This window comes from Mobula hypostoma, chromosome 23, assembly GCF_963921235.1.
Source record: "Mobula hypostoma chromosome 23, sMobHyp1.1, whole genome shotgun sequence".
NCBI classification, from domain to species: domain Eukaryota; kingdom Metazoa; phylum Chordata; class Chondrichthyes; order Myliobatiformes; family Myliobatidae; genus Mobula; species Mobula hypostoma.
Genome location: NC_086119.1, coordinates 47,626,352 through 47,640,081, shown reverse-complemented (window position 1 = coordinate 47,640,081; position 13,730 = coordinate 47,626,352). Strand labels below are relative to the sequence as shown.

The 13,730-nt window shown below is 40.4% G+C and overlaps 1 protein-coding gene across 1 annotated transcript in view; it reads left to right on the top strand.

Annotated features, from left to right (window-relative positions):
- The first annotated feature begins 1,832 nt into the window (after positions 1-1,832).
- LOC134336709 (ras-like protein family member 10B) overlaps positions 1,833-13,730 on the top strand; it is a 149,729-nt gene continuing 137,831 nt past the window's right edge. Inside the window, exon 1 of the mRNA XM_063031096.1 lies at positions 1,833-2,034. The gene's annotated coding sequence lies outside the window, so the exon portion shown is untranslated. The remainder of the gene's footprint in view (positions 2,035-13,730) is intronic.

Sequence of the window (13,730 nt, the reverse complement as noted above, 5' to 3'; positions counted from 1 at the left end):
GCCCCTTGACAGCAGTTCCTTTGCTCAGATCAGAGTCAGAATCAGTTTTATTATCAACAGCATGTGTCATGAAATTTGTTAATTTAGCAGCAGCAGTTCTATGCAATGCATGAAAACATAGAAAGCAAAAAAAGTAAATCAATTACAGTAAGTATATGTATGTGTATTAAATAGTGAGATTAAAAATAGTGAAAATCGGAAATAATATATTAAAATTGAGATAGTGTTTTCTGCTCTGTGATCTGAAATGTGAAACACATTTATCTTTCTCCCTCTCCCTCTCCCTGCACTGTTACATCAGTAGCTGCAGGTTTCAGTTGTTAGAGCTAGTGACCATGCTTCCTTCTACTTCTCTGCCACAAGCAGGCTCTGTGCCCTGGGATTTTCTTGCATTTCTTTCTGGAGATCTCATAAAATTACTTGCAGTTTCCAACTCAATCAATCAATCAATCACTCTCTCCGCACCTTAAGTCTGATGGTACGAAAGCATCAGGACTCACACCACCAGGTTCAGGAGCAGTTTCCAACCCCTCAAACTGTCAGGCTCTTGAAAAAAAGGGAATAACTACATTCACTTGTCCCATCTTTGAGATGTTCCCATAACAATGGTCTCACTTTAAGGACTCATGTTCTTGTTATTTATTGCTATTTATTTATATCTGCATTTGCACAGTTTGCTGTCTTCTGCACTCTGGTTGATCTTTTATTGATTCTTTTTATTCTATAGCTTTGTTAAGTATGCTCACAGGAAACTGAATCTCAGAGTCGATGACGTATATGTACTCCGATAACAAAATTTACTCTGACTTTGAACGTCATAGTTTAAAATACAAAGAAAATGAATATTTCATGATAAAATGAATGTAAAAGAACACATCGTTTTTAATATTCCTTTGATTGCAGTCAGCGCTGTGCAGATTGATTGGAGGCTTTCGGGAATTGTAGTGAGCTGCCAGCTTCAGGGCAAACAGTTGTTAAATTACTATTACTGCCTATGAGTTCACTCAGTTCAGTGACACTAGGGTTTTGATTATGGAGTCGGTAAGGAGCAGTGGGAATTGTTTCTTCTCTCAGGGATTCCGCCATCTCTTGAGAGTGAGTTGCCAACTCCAGACAGAGAAATAGTCAATAGCCTGAGGTGGAGAATTATCTGTCCGCTTATCATCATCTGGAACATAGAGTAGAGGGGGCCATTCTGTCAATTGTTTCTGTCCCAGCACTTTGGATTAAGGTACCCCATTGTACCCAATATCCTACTCCACTCCCACATCCTTGCACGTGTCTCCTTTTCATTCCGCGTCCTCCAGAATGTTTCAATGCATTCGACTTCCTTGAACGCAGCCCCAGGTTTAGCTCAGTTGGCATCACTCTTGCCCCTAACTCTGCTTGCCACCCGGACTTCTGCTAGAAGAAGGGGTCATTTCACGGGCGTAATATAATGGTAGTTCTTGCTATATTACAGTGATATTACAGCCGTTGCCTGACTGATGACTCTCGTGGCCTCTTTGAACTAACGGGGAAGGTGGGAGAGTGGGATTCTCCTGGCCCCTTTCTCCCTCACCACCACTACTGAATAATCAATTAGCTATCTGACAATTGATGGCAGTCTGACTACATGACAACAGTCAAAAGTAACCGCAGGAAATGACAATTGGGACGGTTCAGCTTCTGTTGGGTTCGAATCGCGAGGCTGCGTTGGGGTTGCATTGCATGGGCTTTAGGACCATGGAGAAGCTTAAAACCTTGTACGTTGGAGAACAGGAGACAGAGAATGCACCAATAGGACGTTAGAGCGCTATTCTCTCTTAAGGCAGAACAGCAAAGAGAAAATTACACTATCCCTCCACTGAAACAGTTTAGGAGGAGGATTCGTGTATAGTACTCACTGGGGCTTTATCCCGAAAACATCTGGTTTCCAAGTGTCTGGAATTGTTCGACCTATGGAAAGGATCCTTATTCAGGGCAAAATTGTTTTACCCACTAAGTATCCCTCGCCTCCTGATCGCAAACTCCGGCAATAACTGAGTGCAGAAGGTAAGAACTTTAGCAGATTCCAGAGGACGTCTCTAATCCAAGCAGGAAGCTGGTTGCAGACTTAGTGCAGTCTCGTGAAGTGGGCTGCAGATCCCATCCCCACATCACCTGTCTCAGAATATTGGAAGGCGCCGGAAGTTTCTCCGTTACACTGCATAAACGCTAAAAAAAAAACGGCTCTATTGTCAGCGGAGAGCAATCAGATCATTGGAATGGGATGATGGTATTGCGAGCAAACTGTGTGTGTGTGTGTGTGTGTGTGTGTGTGAGAGAGAGAGAGAGAGAGAGAGAGAGAGTGTGTGTGAGAGAGAGAGAGAGAGAGAGAGAGAGAATGGGATTGAGTGTGTATGTCTGTAAATCTGTTGTAGAGGCCGTGAGTAGATTACATGCATCCGTATGTTTACTCTTAAACTAGTGTGTCCCGAATTCATCTCTCATTTTCTATTTATGTTTAGTTTATAACTGCAGTATCCAAAGTATTGTTGCTTTCCATCTACGTTGGTCGTTGGTATCTTAACGTACGGTATATGCACCTCTGTATGCGTGTGCTTGTTACGGCATACATTTTGCCCGTGATGTGTGACAGCATGTATTTATGTAGGTTTTTCTTCTATTGGTCTGCATGCTTCCGAGCATTTCTGAAGACGTTTAGAATGGATATTTTGATCATATCTTTAGAGTGAACTAACTGGGAGAGGGGAGTGTACTCCATGGGGCACTCAATGTAAAAAGCAAAAGGCCGCTCCGTTTTAAATCTCAGATGTCAGCCGCTCTCTGGAAACAGGTTGGTAGTGACGGCGGAGTTAACCGTGGAGCTATCCACGGTGCTGATCAACCACTGACTGTGGCGTTGTCCCTGGTCGCTAATTTGACAACCTCTCATCTTAAAACCTACGGCCAGCTTTTCGCTTCTAGACCCGTTGCTTCGCAGGGACACAGACAGAAATAGCGAAAAAAGCACGTTATTCATAATAATTATCCAACATATAAGTGGATTATATATTCATTGTTGATTAAATCTCGAAGCAATGAGAGGGTTTGTGTCCATAAACTTGGGGAGAACATCAGACAAATTATGATCAGAATTCCTCTACGAAACCAGACCAGATGCAGTTACAGGTCATTTGATGTTGGAAAATAGTATAACGGGTGCAGCAGCTACCTTCTGGATTCACTGGAGCAGGCTGCGATGTTATTTCATAGAACATTTATGCAACATTACAGGCCCTTCGGCCCACAATATTGTGCCAACCATGTAGTCTAGAAACTGTCTAGAATTACCCTACCGCACAGCCCTCTTTTTTTTTTAAAGCTCCATGTACCTGTCTGAGAGATTTCCTGGAAAATTTTCTTTGGTAATGAGTTTGGATATGGAAAAATCTAACATTGCAGATACCGAAAACCTGAAATAAAATGCTGGAAATACTCAATAGGTCAGTTCTTTCGAAAGGTCATTGACCTGAGACGTTAACTGTATGTTTTTCTCTCCGCCGTCCTTCCTAGCCAGACGAGTATTTCCGGCATTCTGTTTGTACATACGAGTTTCAGTTTGCCTGTTGCCTAAATAGAATAGCTATGTTTCGCATAATTTTACACATTGTTATAATTAGCACAGTGATATAAAAATATTCTCGTTCCTGTCGGTTGCTAGCAACCGCTAGTATATAACTCCGCACTTCACGGGATTCCATAGTGTCCCGCTATTTATAGCTCCTGGGGCTGCTTAAGGTTATATTAGTAATGTTAACACAGAATAAGATTTGTGTAGGTTTGTGAGCGTTACGCTGTGTGTTTGTACATAAGTATGTATTTGAGTAAACGCTCTAGCGCACTCGTTTTTTTATGCGCCTCTATATTGTTCGTTCTGAGCGACAGTTTTCAGTCCAGTATTCTCATGTACAATCCTATAGGTAAATACAGGCGGATGAAAAAGGTTATGAGCAGCGAGAACAGGGTTAATCTACAAGGCTAAGTCAAATGTTTCCCTTATTACATCCATCACATGGCTATTTTCGGGCTTGTTCTAATAATAGACTCATCGCTTAACCTTCTCCGAGCATGAAGCGCAAATGGACAAGAATTGAAGAACGCAGGACAGGATGTTTGTAGAGATTAGCAAAGGACATATTCTTAGGATCTTTTCCCTGTTATAGCATTGTGAATGAGAAGAGCCCACGAGTTTAGATAGCGAAATCTACGTGGATATAGGAAAGAATGAATGAAAGGTAAATTGCACTCAGTCATGCGGTTTCTGCTCTTCGGTTGCTTCTGTTATCCTTTAGTGAGAGTGGGGGTTAAGTAGGATTGAGGAGAAAATAGGAAGAACAGCATTCATAGGATTTTATAAAGTGCTGTTAGCATTGACCCTATTAACACTACCAACTCGCTGATAATTAATTGCCAGTTGTTAATAAATGCCAATTAAAGGCTTGTTCAGGGCTGTTAATGATAATTTGGTTCAAATAAATCCTTCATTATTAGTCCTTATTCTTCGGCTGTCTAATGATACCAGTAAAGATGTTTCTGTTGTGATTACTGATGCCTTAAATCATAGAAGAATATTACTAATGAACATGATCTTAAGGTGCAATTCTAGATAATTTAGTATTAAATGATGAAATTTATTAAGCAGCAATTTAATTTTTACTGTGTGAGACCTGGTGTTTAATATCTCCATGGTACCTACATTGTATTAAAGGCTATATTTTATGACCTAGTTAATAGAAATTAATCAAAATACTCAACCAAATAGGTATATGCTGTGCACAGTACACTCCCATTCATTCCAAACATCTGATATTATGTCCTCCTCATTGTTCTACTTCATATAGTTAAATAGGACATAGAACAGGAACAGGCATATTGTTGCTGCTTTCACCATCTTCTCTGGAAGCTCATTCCAGATACCAACTACTTTTTATGAGCATAAGACATAGGAGCAGAATTAGGCCATTCTGTCTATCGAGTCTGCTCGGCCATTCCAGTTTGGTTGCTGTATTATCCCACTCGGTCCCATTCTCCTGCCTTCACCCCATAACCTTTGGCACCCTTACTAATCAAGAACCTATCAAGTTCCACATTAAATATAAGATCACAAGACATAGATGCAGAATTAGGCCATTCAGCCCATTGAGTCTGCTCCACCATTTCATCAGGGCTGATCCCAGGTCCCACTCAACCCCATTCACCTGCCTGCTCACCATATCCTTTGATGCCCTGACCAATCAGCAAACTACCAATTTTTGCTTTAAATATACCCACAGTCTTGGCTTCCACAGCTACATGTGGCAGAGCATTCCAGAACTTCACTACTCTCTGGCTAAAAAAAATTCCTCCTTACCTCTATTCTAAAGGGTTACCCCTCAACTTTGAGGTTGTACCCTCTAGTTCTGGATACCTCCACCATAGGAAACATCCTCTCAACATCCACCTTATCTAGTCCTTTCAACATTCAGTCAGTTTCAATGAGATCCCCCCACATTCTTCTAAATTCCACTGAGTACAGGCCCAATGCTGCCAAACGCTCCTCATATGTTAACACATCGTTCTCAGAATCATCCTCAGGAATCTCCTCTGGAATTTCTCCAATGACAACATATCTTTTCTGAGATACGGGGCCCAAAACTGTTAACAATACTCCAAGTGTGGCCTGACTAGTGTCTTATAAAGCCTCAGCATTATCTCCTTGTTTTTATATTCTGTTCCCCTTGAAATGAATGCCATTATTGCATTTGTCTTTTTTTACCGCAGAATCAACCTGTAAGTTAACCTTCTGGGAGTCTTGCACAAGGACTCCTTAGTCCCTTTGCACCTCTGGTGTTGGAATTTTCTCCTTGTATATATGATAGTATACCCAGTTACCTGGTCTACACAGCCATTCATGGCAATGAATTCCACAAACTCACACACTCTGTCTAAAGAAATTCCTCCTTCAAGGACTGTATCCTTTGGTCCTAGACTCTCTTACTGTAGGAAACATCCCTCCCACATCCACTCCACTTAGGCCTTTCAATATCTGATTGATTTCAATGAGATCTTCCCACCGCCATGCTTCTAAACTCCAGTGAGTGCATGCCCAGAACCATCAAACACTTCTTCTACTACTACCACTACTACCACTTCTCCTTCTCCCTTTGTTTCTTTTTCTTTTTTTCTTCTTCTTCTTCTTCTCTTCTTTTTCTAGTAAAGGTTAATGGTGGTTGGCAGATGAACATAAGGTGCATTACCACCTCTTACTGAGTTGGTGTGTGGACCAAAGAGACAGGGAGTATAATCACTAAGTTTCCACCCTCCCAAAAAACCTCAAATAATATCAGAAAGTCTAATGCTGGTTCTGTTTTGGGGGTGGAGCTGGATTCCCAGGGAGTTGTGTCTGAGAGGAAGATGCTGCAGAAGCTATGGAGCATTATGGACAACACCTCTCACCCCCTCTGTGACATACTGGACAAACAGAAGAGCACCTTTGGTAATGGACTGATTCCACCAAATGCCGCGGGTGTTCCGTTCCCCCTGTGGCTATAAGACTTTACAACTCCTCCTCCTTTAGTATATAATAATATGGTTTCATTGCACGTCTGTGTTTTGTACTATTACTTTTTAATGCACATTTTGTATTCTTTTTTTACCTCAGTGTTTGCATTTTGTATTTTAAAGTATATATTTCTGACTGAGCAACCGTGCAACAATAATTTCCTTCGGGATAAATAAAGTTTCATCTCATCTAATCTTATCCTAAATACATACCTACGGACATTACGCTGGCAGTGATACCTAACAAACTTTCCATATTAAATTGTGTCGATCCCAAAGATCTCAATTTAGCAAGTCGAAGTTTTCTTTGCACCTCATAGGAACTGTATTCAAACAATATATTGTATGCTACACCGTTTCTTGATGACTGCACAACAAATGCCCATACCATGCATATTAATTCTGAACAAGGAATTATTTAATCTAGTGTGTCCAATGCATAAAGATGTAAGTATAATTCCTTCCCTCCTGTTATAGCCATCTCCCAGTTGAGTTCCCTCCATCCTCTGAATTTTTTATAAATGCTCACCTTACTTTTCCTTATACCAACTTCGTTGCCACAGTGATCAAACAGACTTTTTAAATATGGCTTTCACCTCCCCTTTATGCAAAGGCACCACTACATTTACATCCTTAATTTTAACTGATTGATTGGCTATAAATCTGTCACCTCATTTCCTTCAATCCTAACGTGGGCATGGACCCATAAGAACTGGATGTACAAGACTAGACCCTGCAGCCTCAGCAGATGTTGTTTAATCTCAAGAAGGATGCCTGGCCTGCAATTTTAAATACCTGTTTTAATAGATGTCAAAACTGAAAGCAAATAAGAATATTCAAGTACATAACCAGGGTATACTTCTTCAGACCATTCCAAGGCTAAAATTATAGCAATCATTTCAGATGTGAATATTCATACTTTGTCTTAATTTACCATATAACGTGAGATCAATTGTGATATAATGTTCCTTTGAGAAAAACAAATAAGTTGAGTCTTTAAACCCCCACTGATGTTCCCATTCCTCTCCTGTCTGCATTTTCCTAACGATATAATTTATATTCCTGCCTCTCTTCCACACAGCACCATTATCAGCATATTTTGGAAATATCTGAGCCAACATTTATGAAAATATAATCATAATTTTAGAAAAGAGTGGGCTACAAGTACTCCCCTGTGGAGTCCCATTCTTTATCTCATACTCCTTAGAAAATATGTTGATCCCACCCCAACTTGTATCTTCCAGTCACATAAAAAATCTTGAATCCAACTAAACATTCTGCCACCTATTCCCATCTTTTGAAGTTTAAGCAGCAATCCTCATGTCCATAGCATATCATAATCTTTCCCTATAATCAAAGAAACCTGCTACCACAGATTCTATATTAACTTGGGCCTTATGAATATCAGACTCCAAACTTAGCACAACTATCATCTTTCCCAGATGATGTCGGCCCACCACTATTATTAGGCCTTTTAAGATCAGAAAATGCAAATTCAACATCCAAGCAGGATCTGGAAAATTGTATTTTCTCAGCAATCTGAGGATTGCTTGCTAAAACTGCCCCTCAGTAAGACCTCTCCTGTTTACTGAAATTGGCTGAACTATGTGCACTGACATATGTTTGACCTAATAATTCTTTTTCAGAGTCTGTAACTGCAACCTCTCCATATCGCACAAAACCGGTAATGCATCAAGATTTCTAACGCCTCCCATTTTCTGTATCATACCCCAGACTTCCACTTCTTTCCCAATGCTATCATAACATGTTCTCCATTACATTTTTCTGCCCTTCTCACTACTTTTCTAACTATAGCTTTAGCTCTTTTATATTGAATGAAAGACAAATAGGAGTAACACAGCCCAGCTTTCCCAAAAACTTCATTCCACATCTTCACAGCTTTTTTACATACATCCATCCACCAGGGAACACCTTTCCTTTTGCTATCTCCCACTGATGTGGGAATTGCTTCCTCAGCTATTGAGTTGAGTACAGAGCTCAAGGTACTTTTACTCAACTCGATATCCTCCAAAACCTGAAGATTAGGAAATCTACTTTCACATAAATCAAGTACTTTCCAATTTGCCTTTTTAAAATTCAGTCTGGGGTTATGAGAACCTTTCCTCTGATACACATCTAATTCCATTGCACTGATAATGGGGAAAAAAATCACTCCCCACCGCTGAAACAGAAACAAGAGAAAATCTGCAGATGCTGGAAATCCAAGCAACACACACAAAGTGCTGGAGGAACGCAGCAACCAGGCAGCATCTATGGAAAGAATACAGTTGACATTTCGGGCCAAGACACTTTATCAGGACTGGTGAAGCGTCTCGGCCTGAAACGTCAACTGTACTCTTTTCCATAGATCTGCCTGACCAGTTGGGTTCCTCCAGGATAGTGTGTACTCCCCACTATCATTGTACACTTCCCAGTTACACACACTTTCTATATCCTCAGATAAGGTCCATAGCAGAAACAGTGTTATTAAAAAGTTTTATCCTTGTGCACTTATCATCACTCAAGCACACCAAGCACTTTGCTTCCGGAAAGTCTTTCACCACAGTCCCATTCACATTCGTGTCACTATGACACCACACCTTATTTTCCCCATTTTCACCCACACTTTCCAATATATCAGGTGTTAACCTTTCACATGGGTTATAGAAATTTATCATCCGTACTTTACTATTCTTTCCCTAAGTTTCAACCACAAATGGTGCCTAAACAACTCCAATTTCCATAGCTCTATGTGTTATCTTACTTCAAAAACGGTAGCCACTCCTCCTGCATTACCCATTTTCCAATTGCATCTTATATCAACATAGCCTTGTATCTTTGTTTCATGACTGTTTGTGGGAGAAGACGAATTTCAGAGTTGTATACTGCATATATATTTTGGTAATAAGTGTACTTTGAATCTTAAAACTTAAACAAGATTTCAACCAGGTTTCCTGTACACATATAACATCAGGCTGATTTTGGTAAATATTCAGTAAATTTCTTATTTCTTGTCCATGAGCTAACAGCTTTCTAGCATTCTATTGTAAGATGAAAAAAACAATTAACAACCCACCTTTGAAGTCAAAACAATATTTACTCATCCTTGTAAAGCAATATTAATAACTTCTAGAGTTTTATATCCATTTTTTGCAGCTTTTAATATAATTTTAATTTTTTCTATCCTACTTTCAGTTTGCGCTGTACAAGTTTACTACATCTGGCGTGAAAGGGACAAACTTTAGTTCATCAACAATCAACAAATCCTTTGTTATACAATCATGCACTTTACACACTGACTTTAATCTATTGTATTCTGGATATTAATAGGTCTTATTGAAACTGCCTTCTGTACTTTCTGATATGATTTACATATGATATGCCCTTCTATCCAAGCGCACTCTACTTCCTCTCCACAGTTGCTACATTTTAGCCTAACGCCCTCTCCACAATTGCCATAATCATGTTCTCCTCCACATTGACCATACCATTTACACACAACTGCTACATGGCCAAACTTCTGGCACTGAAAACATCTAAGAGCGGGTAACATATAGACTCAAACCATATAACTCACATAATCTAAATTAACGCTATCTGGCAACTTTTTTCTCGTCGAATTTAATCAACACTGATAAGCCATCTGTTCTCACTCCACCAGAAAATCCTTTAAAGTGTTTGGTATCCACAACTAAATTATTTTTAACTTGGCCCATGGATACATCCAGAGGTACTCCAGAGATTTCTCCCCAAAGCCACTGTCATTCAATATAATTCCTTAAGGTTACATTCCTTCCTCCCGCAGCTTTTAACTCCTTAGCTTTCTCACATTGCTTACTATCTTTACAAGATACTAAGAGTACCTCATCTCTTAAAGGTTTTGAGAACACAATATCTCCTTATAGTTTTTTCAAATTCTTTGGTTGTCTAATTGGATTGATATCAGAAACAGGTCCACATCCAAAACTCAACAAAACCTTAAACTCTTCTTTCCTTCTACTGCCTTCATCACTGGATGATAAAGCCACCACGATACTCAGTTCACTGCTTATGTTTTCTTTGCTAGGAACCTGCCATTTGCCTTCCACCATACAACTCCCAACACACAAAGCCAACTCCCAGTCGCCACCTCTGTCTTTGTTGTCACTTCCTGCCATCCCTACCCAGCTTCCAGTTTGACAGCAATTCCCAAACACAGGCTCAGTCATTTGCTCTAACCCCTGCCATCAAATACCTATCATATTTTATACTCTTTTACTCCAGGGATCACTCTCATGAACCTCTTCTGGACCCTCTCCAATGCCAACACATCCTTTCTTGCATAAGTGACCCAAACTGTTCACAATACTCCAAGAGCGGTCTGACGAATGCCTTATGAATCCCCAGCATCACATATGTTTGCTTTTGTATTCTAGTCCTTTCAAAATGCATGCTAACATTGTAGGTTGAATCGGTGGTGAGGAAGGCAAATGCAATGCCTTTCTTTAAGGAATTCTGCACAAGGAGTCCTAGGTCCCTTTGTATCCCTAATTTCTGAATTTTCTCTCCCATTTAGAAAATAGTTTTTGCTTTTACTCCATCTACCAAACTGCAGACTCCCTGCTTCCTCAACACTACCTGCCCGTCTACCTATCTTCATTTTGTCCACATACCTGGCCACAAAGGCATCAATTTCATCATACAAATCTCAGTGATATAATGTGAAAGAAGCATTCCCAACACCAACACCTGCAGAACACCACCAGTCACTGGCAGTCAACCTTCTGACGTGCTAGTACCTTTCTTTTAATACCATAGACTCTCATCTTGTTTAGTAGCCTCATGTGTGGCAACTTGTCAAAGGCCTCTGAAAGTCCAAGTAAACAACATCACTGACTCTCCTCTGTCTATCCTGCCTGTTATTTCTTCAAAGAATTCCAACAGAGTGCCCCTTAAAGAAACCATTTTATCATGTGCCTCAGAACATCTTGAAAACTCATCCTTAGTAATGGACTCCAAAATCTTCCCAATCACTGAAGTCAGGTTGACTGGCCTATAATTCCCTGTCTTTCACCCCCCTCCTTTATTAAAGAGTGGAGTGACATTTGCAATTTTTCACTCCTCTGGAACTATTCCAGAATCTAGTGATTCTTGGAAAAAATTCCTTCTAATGTCTCCACAATCTCTTAAGCTACTTCTTTTAGAATCCTGGGATGTAGTACATCTGGTCCAGGTGAATTACTTACCTTCAGACCTTTCAGCTTCCCAAGCTCCATCTCCTTAGTAATAGCAACTACACTCACTTCTGCCCTTGACACTCTTGAATTTCTGGCATAGTGCTGGTGTCTTCCACAGTGAAGACTGATGCAAAATGCTTATTGACTTCTTCTGCCATTTCTTTGTACCCTGTTACTACCCCTCCCATGTCATTTCATCCATCAAACCCTGTTTAAAACTCCCATGTTTCACTTCAAACCTACACCTTCTTGTTTAAGATATCCTGGCTATGGGGACATGGACTCTGACTACCTGCACTGTTAACACCTCTCATAAATTTTATATGCCCCTATCATGTCACTTCTGACCTCCTTCACTGCAAAGTTGCACCAAACTAATTAAATTAGTTATGAAATACTCAACTAAATCAATCCCTTCTGCCTACGCAGCATCTATATCTAATGTATGCATCTATATCTAATGTATGCAAGTTAGTCATATCAACAATTTCATGTGGTGGCAAGATTCATTTCTCAGCACTCTGGAAATGAAATCCTTCTGAATCATCCGATGGATTTATTGTTTCCCCTTGACCACATCCATCTATAGGAATGATTTGGCTGAGCTAGAAAAGGTGCAGAAAAGATTCACAATGATATTGGTTGATTTGGAGGGCTTGGGTTACGAGGAGAGGTTGGATAGGCTGGGTCTGTTTTCACTGCAGTGACGGAAGCTCAGAAGGGATATGACAGAGGCATACAAAATGATGAGTGCTATAGGCAGGGTGGATAGCTGGCGCCTGTTTCCCCGCAGCAAAAGTGCTTAGAACAAGAAGCCATAGGTTTAAAGTGAAAGATGGGAAGTTCAAAGGCGGGTGGGGTGTTGAGAGGCAAAATGCTCACACAAAGTAGTTGGTATCTGGAATGAGCTTCCAGAGGCAGCAACAGTAACAATATTTAAGAGGCACTTGAATGAGCACGGCATAGAAGAATATGAAATTAATGATGTTAGTCTAGATAGGCATGATGTTGGCATGGGTCTGAAGGGCTGAAGGCACAGTTTCCATGCTGTATAACTTTTCGCTCAACGTTAAATAAACCCAGCTTCTTTCCCGTACCTTCTTCTTATCTATTCTCTCCTTTTTTACTTGGAGTCTGCAGAATTCTGCTCCTTGGTAAAGACAGATATGCAATGCTCATTAAGTACTTCAGCTACTCCCTCTGCCTCCAGGCAATGAACTAATTTTGTGTTGCTAATCAGTCCAACCCATCCTCAAATATATGAATATGGAAGATTCAGGGGTTAGCTGTCAGACTATTCTCATATTGTATGTCCTCTCATTACCTCAGTTTCCACTTCCCTTCAGAGCCTTTATGTTAAACCAGGTTCTTACTTGTAGCAATAGAGTGATTTACATCAGTCATCTGTGGAGGCAGGGTGGAGATACATCTCTTCCAAAGGAGGTGTAAAGCATTCCTTCCCTCTACTAGACTGCAGATCATCCTTGGGCAAGGTGTAGCACCTGCTTAGCCCCCGATCAGGGTCATGTCATCGTCATAGTCATAGTCATACTTTATTGATCCCGGGGGAAATTGGTTTTCGTTACAGTTGTACCATAAATAATTAAATAGTAATAACACTATAAATAGTTAAATAGTAATATGTAAATTATGCCAGGAAATAATGAAATAAGTCCAGGACCAGCCTATTGGCTCAGGGTGTCTGACCCTCCAAGGGAAAAGTTGTAAAGTTTGATGGCCACAGGCAGGAATGACTTCCTATGACGCTCTGTGTTGCATCTCAGTGGAATGAGTCTCTGGATGAATGTACTCCTGAGCCCAACCAGTACATTATGTAGTGGATGGAAGACATTATCTAAGATGGCATGCAACTTGGACAGCATCCTCTTTTCAGACACCACCGTCAGAGAGTCCAGTTCCATCCCCACAACATCACTGGCCTTACAAATG